Source organism: Gymnogyps californianus, chromosome 4 (assembly GCF_018139145.2).
Source record: "Gymnogyps californianus isolate 813 chromosome 4, ASM1813914v2, whole genome shotgun sequence".
Lineage (NCBI taxonomy): Eukaryota > Metazoa > Chordata > Aves > Accipitriformes > Cathartidae > Gymnogyps > Gymnogyps californianus.
The window spans coordinates 15023169-15031243 of NC_059474.1; positions in this window are offsets into that span (position 1 = coordinate 15023169).

The following is an 8075-nucleotide window of genomic DNA, read 5'->3' on the forward strand; positions in this document are numbered from 1 at the left end:
GGGAATCTTTTTCTATATGTATCTGAACCTTTTGCTGAACCAGAACAAGCCATACTTAATCTTGGAGCATGGAGCAAGGAGTAGAAGATAAGTAAAAACCCAAACGTGGTTTCAGTGTATAATATTTATGTTTTGAACAATTGAAGACCTGGCCTTTAAAATTAACTTGGTTTCTTTTTTAAGAACTATGTTTACAATTTCAAGTAAGCATTTGTGCGTAGTTAAAAGAACAAGCTATATTTATTATTTCATAATGCAACATTTATGTAACATATTTCTGCTCCTTTCTATTAGTATTTGCATTGATTGTTGCTTTAGTCTACTTCGTATGAAGATTATCTGCACCTAAAACAGAGTTTAGTCTTGCATGAGAACTTCCTGTTCTAACACCCCTCTCTGATCCTGCTAAATACGTGCTAATATGAGAGGTAGCACTACTAGACTAGATTATGCTAATAAATCTGCTCCATTGTGCATAATGTGATGAACTAAGATTTTGTGGAATAAAAATATGCCTCTGGGTTTTTATGGTAAATGCTAAATTTTATTGAAGAATAAATTGTGGTTAATTATCTGCCTCAAAGGATGGGACTTCTGGGGTTCTTATTGCTAATGCAAACAACCACAGTGTCAGTTATTCAGCAGTAGTAGCAACTAGAAAGTTATCCAAAGGAAAAGACCCTTCCTGGAAGTTGTGCAAGTGCTGTAGGCAGGTCAAGGAACATAAACATTTCATAGTTTTAAGGTCTGTTATAAATAAAATTTAAAAAAAGTTTACCATTGCTTATCAATGTTTCTTTTTTGACCTATGTCATGGTTTAACACCAGCCAGCAGCTAAGCACCATGCAGCTGCTTCCCCCTCCCCATGGGATGGGGAGGAGGAAAAAAAAGTAAGACTCATGGGTTGAGATAAGAACAATTTAATAACTAAAGTAAAATAAAATACACCACTAACTAAGAATAATAATATGATAATAATAATAATAATAGTAATGAAAAGGAATATAACAAAAAAGAATAACACCCAAGAAAAGACAAGTGATGCACAATGCAGTTGCTCACCACCCACTGACCGATGCCCCAGCAGCGATCCGCCCCTCCCAGCCAACTCCCCCCTGTTTATATACTGGGCATGATATTCCATGGTACGGAATACCCCTTTGGCTAGTTCAGGTCAGCTGCCCCGGCTGTGCTCCCTCACAGCTTCTTGCACACCTGCTTGCTGACAAAGCATGGGAAACTGAAAAAATCCTTGACTTAAGATAAGCGCTACTTAGCAACAGCTAAAACATCAGCATGTTATCAACATTATTCTCACACTAAATCCAAAACACAGCACTATACCGGCTACTAAGAAGAAAATTAACTCTGTCCCAGCCAAAACCAGGACAAGCTAGAAGCCATATCCTGATTAATTTGAACAGAATAACAAAGATGGACATACAAATGGAAGAAAGATCTGGAATCTGATGTGTGCCAAGACAATTGTAGTAGATATTTTTTTTTAAAAAATATGCACACCCCATAAATTAAACTCTTGCCTGAAATACAAGACAAAAAATATATTTGGAGACATCTAAGTGATTAGAAGGAGGCAATATTAGTCAGCATGTAAGGAGTCTGGTCACACAAACTTTAAACAGATCACAGCCTACGCCAGCATGCAGTATTTACAGTTGAAAAGAGCACAAAATGACCACCCATCTCCCCCCTGCACACATACACTGTTCTTTTAACACTAGCTCAGAATGCCCCAATTCAATATCCCAGCTTGTAAAATACATAAATATATGGATAAAAAGCACCTATTTTATTATATATAGTCTTCTACTTACTAAGGTCTTAATTCAGGCTGAAATTTATTCTCTTACACATTCTTCCAACAAGTCTTCAGTTTTTCCTGTTCAGTACTGCCAACCCTCTTTTATACTGCTTGTCCTAGGAGTGTTAGTCCATCCTTACTTCAGATAAACTGATTAATTAAGCAAAGCAGTTCAGCTGCATTCCCTCCGCTCAAGTGTTCCTGGAAGGGGAGGAACTCTTAACCTCACTCTGGAGGAAGTTTCACACGTGGTGACTGTTGGGAAAAACGGACCAATTTCCTTGAGCATTTTTTTATAGATATTGCTCTTGGAAAAAAATTTTAAATATGACTTGAATTATGTTCAATTTAAAGCAAAACCAACAGAAAAATTTGCCTTTTATTCAGTATTTTCAATAGTTCTCTGATTTCAAACAATGCAAAGGTAGGCAAAAATAAACATTAAAAAAATGGTTGGTGATTTCTGTAGAAACATGATAAGCTAATCCTGAATTCTTTCATAATACTTACCTCTTATATTTAAGCATTAGTCTATGGTAGGGATTTAGCTACTCTGAGATACGAACACATATCTTTAAACTCACACAACCTAGAGAAATTCCCAAATTAGATTCTCAAAGAAAAATTAAAGCTCCGAGATCTTTTCAATAATTCGTTAGTTTAATTCTTTAGTATTCTAAGAGGTTTCTATATGAGTAAGCACTGGTCTTAAAATGCGATTACAGGAGAAAGACTAATAACACCCTAGGCTGTAAGTCAAGCAAAGTGATAATGGATGATGACTTGGCGTTTGTGATGCTGCCTCTGCAATACCCTATCAAGCTCTGGGTCCCCTGGGACAAGAGAGAGATGTGCAGATGGGTGAGAGCTCAGCTGAAGGCTATGAAGCTGCTTGGGGGTTTGGAGCATCCAACATGGAACCAGAGGCTGAGGGAGCTCCAGGCTTTTTTAGTCTGGCGAAGAGGAGGCTTAGGAGTGAATTTAATTGCTGTCTTCCACTTCCTGAGGTAGAGGGAGGTGAGATCGGATATAGCCAAACTCTTCTCAGAGGCAATGATCGCCAGGTACAAAGGGGAAACTCTGGTTGTATATATGGAAAGACAATGTTCACAATGGTTGGTGAAGCACTGGAAGAGGTACGTGGAGAAGCACTGGCTTTTGAGCAACCTGATTTAGTGTTGAAGGTAGCCCCACGCCACTAGTCCAGGAAGCTGGCCTAGGTGAAGTCCAGAGGTCCCTTCCAACCTAAATTATTTCATGACTGTATGAGAAAAAAATTTAATAGACATAGCTTTTTGACAACATAAATTATACAAATTCCCTTAAGGAAATAAATTGTACTACTAAAAGCACTTTCTAATTGGCATACTTCAATTTATTTTAGGGCTTTTCCTTCATATGAAGGCCACAAAAGCAGTCAAACTAATAAAACCAGTGAAAATGTTGTCATACTGACAAGTGTCTACTGCAGTTCCAGTCTAAATCAGTGGTCAGCCTGAGGAATGTACATATACAAATCCTAAATCTTTCTGATTAAGTCTAGAAATTAAATCAAGCCTTGAGGAAAACACATTAATGGCTACAGAATATTTCAGGCTATTTGTCATTCTCCACTGGACTTTGAACTGCTGGACGTTTAGCTAATACAAATGAAAAGCTCATTGTAATAGACACTTGCCACATTTACACGAAATGGTTAATTTGTTGTCTATCCTCAGATTTCATTCTTCCCAAAAATATTCCCCCTATCATACTTTGGTTTTTTATTTCTGTCATACATGATATGCCTAAAACAAGTGGTCTGCCAGTCATATTTTCTTTACATCTTGAAGTTTGTCAAGGGCAAGTGAAAATTTGAGAACTCTTTTTTAGCAGCTCCATAACCATGGGCAAGTTAGTAGTTTGAGGAGTTAGTTCCAGGCAACTCACAAAATCATCCTAGAAGAAATTAATTCATTGGTAGGTTTAAACTAGAAATCTCTTTAAAACGTAGGAGTTGAAGGATCAGGATGTATATCCCAATTTGGTACTTAAATTACTTGGTACATCATTTACTTATCTAAAAAACAGAAGTATCTGTTCATCAGGCAAACTTCAAAAATATAATTCCCTGTCAACAGACTTCAGCTCAATTAGGTTTGGGCAGAAGGGAACTGAAGATTAGAGTTAACAGCTCATATAGATTTTACTGTGTTTGAGATCTCTGTGCCAAATTATAAATGTAACATGGATTCCATGACCTTAAGTAATGTTTTGTTTCTGCTTCATTTTGTAGCCTGGCTGCACTGCAGATAAAGCCAGTTATTGGTACAGTCTGTAAACACGGCCTGTGATAAGGGTTTAGAAATGGTCTGAATGTCAGAGTTGGATAATAATTATGAATTGTTTTCATATTAGAGGTTATTTTGACTACATAGCTGATGAGCCGGAGCAGTTCGCAGAAAGTCAAGATCTGTTCCCACCCTAATATTAACCTATTTCTCGTTTACCCTCTTGTGATTTATAGCTTACTCAATTAGATAGTTATTTGTCATTATCTCTTCTTTTCTGCTGTTTGTGTTTTTAGTCTTCTCTCTTTCTAGTCCAGCTACATTTAACACTACTTTCACATCTTCTTCTCCATCCTTCCCTGGAGTTGGGCACCAACATATCACACATGCTCAGGAAGAACCCTAGTCCACTGAAGTCCTGACCTTTCTTACACAGTGTTACCCAGCTGTCCCTGACCCCAATGATCTTAAGAGTCTTTTCCAACCTAAATGATTCTATGATAGGCAAGAAGCTGGGATGATGGCCCTCTTAGCCACCCAATGCCCTCTGGTCATGATGCGACTCCCAGCTCTCTAATCTTTCTTACTTGCTTCTTAATTACCCATCTCCCCTTTCCTTCTCTCTTTGGCCCTCTGGGAGTCTTGTTCTGCCCATAGGCAGCTTGCTCACCTTCAGAGGTTCAGTCCCTTTTATTGCCATCCCCGATCTGTGCTGGCATGCAAATGCTCATTTCTACTCCGTACTGCACAGCAGTTGAGGTCCCTGGTGTTTTATATACTTCCCAGCACTATGCTTTTCAGCCAACAGCTTGCCAGCAGGAGTATTTTGGTTTTGTGTATAACAATGTAGAATTAAGGGGAGACTTCTCCCTCTGATAGAAATGAACCTACGGTGGATTTTCAAGTACCTTTTAAATTCAAGAAATCTTCAGGTTGAGAGACTATATATATATTAGAAACTTGATTTACACATCATTTAAGTACATGAATAATTTTACCTTTATCATCAACCCTTGTTTAGAGATGAGGAAACTGAGGCATAGAAATTGTAAAGTCCACAATTTTGATACTCACTATCATGTCATACTACATAAAGACCTAACTGGACAGGTTTTAAGGCTATGAGCACTTGTTCAATCCTGACCTCTCCTGCCTGACTAGCTTAAAGTGTCTCTTTTGGGCACATAAAGAAAACCTATTTAAGTCCAAACTCAAAATCAGAGTGTCTCAAAGAAATAAATGTAAAATGCAATATGTGAAAAAAAGCAAAGTGAAAACCAAAGGTGGAAATATGACCCTCAGATGAAGAAATAACTTATTGCTCAAACTGAACGTATAGGCCAGAATAAACTACTATTTATTAAAGACCACTCCAACATCTCTCTCTTGGGAAGAAAGTCACCTGGCACTGTTACAGCACAGCATGAGCTCTTAAAATGTCACTGAATAAACAACAGAGATTCTGAGTCCACATCTGGGATCTTTTCAAATCCTGATCCTCTGGTTTATATATATTAGATTTCTCCTGGTTCATCTGAAAATGATAGCTTGGGAGGTTCACTTGAAGGCTTGAAGCCTTGGTGTCTGCACAAGTCAGGGCTTCTAGAGAAATCCTTGGCATTCTTCCTCAGGCTCTTGTGAACCTACTTTATTTTGCTTTAGTGCTGTCAGTGCCCATATGCTAATTTCTTCCTTTGTGTTCCTCTCAGAAAGGGGGGTCTCTACTTCAGTTCATGAAGGACTGTTTTCTGTGCCAGGGCAAGGTCTCCCAGGGTACTGTCCCTTCTCACAGAGTATGCAGAGTAACACAACATGTCTGATTTTTCCTTTAAAGATAGAGGAGGAGTAGGAAAACTGTGGAAGCTAATGCCAGGAAACATCCGCTAGGCTACACCACCACCTTCACTTCTGTTTTCAGGCTATGCAGGCTGCTTCCATCTCTGAGCAAATCATGGTCGTCCTTCCATTTATTCCAGCTTCCTGCTTATATAGAGAGTTTGTTCATTCTTTAAATGCACTTCGTATCCGTACAGTCCAGGTGGCCTATTTTTTGTACTTAACAGCCACAATTGAGAGGTGATGATTTCCTTCACTTATCTATCTGTAAACGTGACTCACTGGAAATTAGGGCACTTTGTAAGCACATCGATCACTTCCTACTGGAACTTGGACTGGTTAGTCAGACTCAGCATTTGTAAAGACATAAGGAAACATGTTTACTAGAAATGTAACTGTTCTTAATTGTTGGTAATTGCATTCTGGATAATTGCACATCATTCTCAGATTTGCCTGAGAAAATATAAGCACAAGTTAATGTGGTTATCAGGCTGGGAATACCTGTGGTTCCCTAAAACCGATATGCTATTGCTATGTGCTGGCTGGGCTACTTGCTTGGCTGAACTCAGACCTGGCAGTATTAGCAGTGTACTCACTCGCTTTAATGTCCAAAATGCATGGAAGGACAAGGACCCAAGGGAACCCACTCTGTCCCTTTTCCCTTCACTGGAAGACAAATGTGAGGATTTGGAAGAAATTGCCCATACTGAAGAGCTATTGATGTGCAAGAGTAAGGAATGACCACCCTCTCCCTCACCTCACCTGTACCTTATGATTGCACAGTAAAATACTCAACTACTCAGACTCAGAAGTTAATGTTGAATGTACCGCTTACATTCCTGGGGGGTCTTTTTGTATATGTACTATGGTATAGTCTTTAACTATAAAATCATATACTCTTCTACAATTCTACAATACAGTGACTCAGTCTCCCACCAGCCTTGACCTTGTATTAGTGGTCTTAATATGTCTTAATTCATAGTGCCTTATGAATCCCTATTCTTTTTAGCATGCTACATTTCATGAATGACAAATTTGAAAATAAAAATACCTGTAGATATATATCATTCAGTCATATTGACCAGGAAATTTCAAACATATTTCAAAATGAAATTCTTGAAAACCAGGAGATTTTTTTTTAAAGAGGTCATTTTTGGGAATCACAGAATCATAGAACAGCCCAGGTTGGAAGGGACCTCAGAAGACCATCTAGTCCAGCCCTTCATGGGAAAGGGAGCCCAGATGAGATTATCCAGCACCCTGTCCAACTGCACCTTGAGAACCTCCAGTGATGGGAACTCTGCCACGTCCCTGGGGAGATAGTTCCAGTGATCGATTGTTCTCACTGTAAAAAATTTCTTTCTTATATCGAAATGAAACCTCCCCTGGTGCAACTGGTACCCGTTGCCCCTTGTCTTCTCCATGTGGCTCCTTGTGAGGAGAGAGCCTCTGCCCTCTTTGTAGCTGCCCTTTAAATACTGAAATACTGTGGTGAGGTCCCCCCTGAGTCTTCTCTTCTCCAGGGAGAAAAGACCTAACTCCTTCAGTCTTTCCTCATAGGGCAGGTTCTCCAGCCCTTTGATCATCAGATGTATCACTATAGAATTATAGTCACCATGCAAGTGAAATACAACCCATTTTGAACCAAGTCTTGCTTGCTGTCTTCGCATAATAAGAAAAAGACACATCCATTTTGTATAAAGCTGGACTTTTATTCTATCCATTGTTTTTCTAGCACGCTGGTAACAGCTTTCCAAACACAGCTATTAGTAGATGGAAAATTCTAGATTACAGGTTAAGATACTAGGTGTATGGTTAATTGTTGCTTGTTGTGGGATCAACAGATTTTGCCAAAGATTTTGCCGTAACATAAAAATTGCTTTATATTAGCTATTGCCCAATAAAACATTCATGTAACAGAGCTCACAGAGAGAAAAAAGAAAAAGGACAACATTTATACATTGAATCACATACAAAAAGTTTTTTTTTTAAATAGCTAGGCCACCGTTTATAGGCAATAAAACCATAAACTTTACTCTCAGTGTCATGACTTTCTTTTATATGCAGGTCTTCCCTTTGACATCAACAACCACACATTCAAATTACACTTGAGCTTCTACTTCATAAAAAGTGATTCCTCATTTAT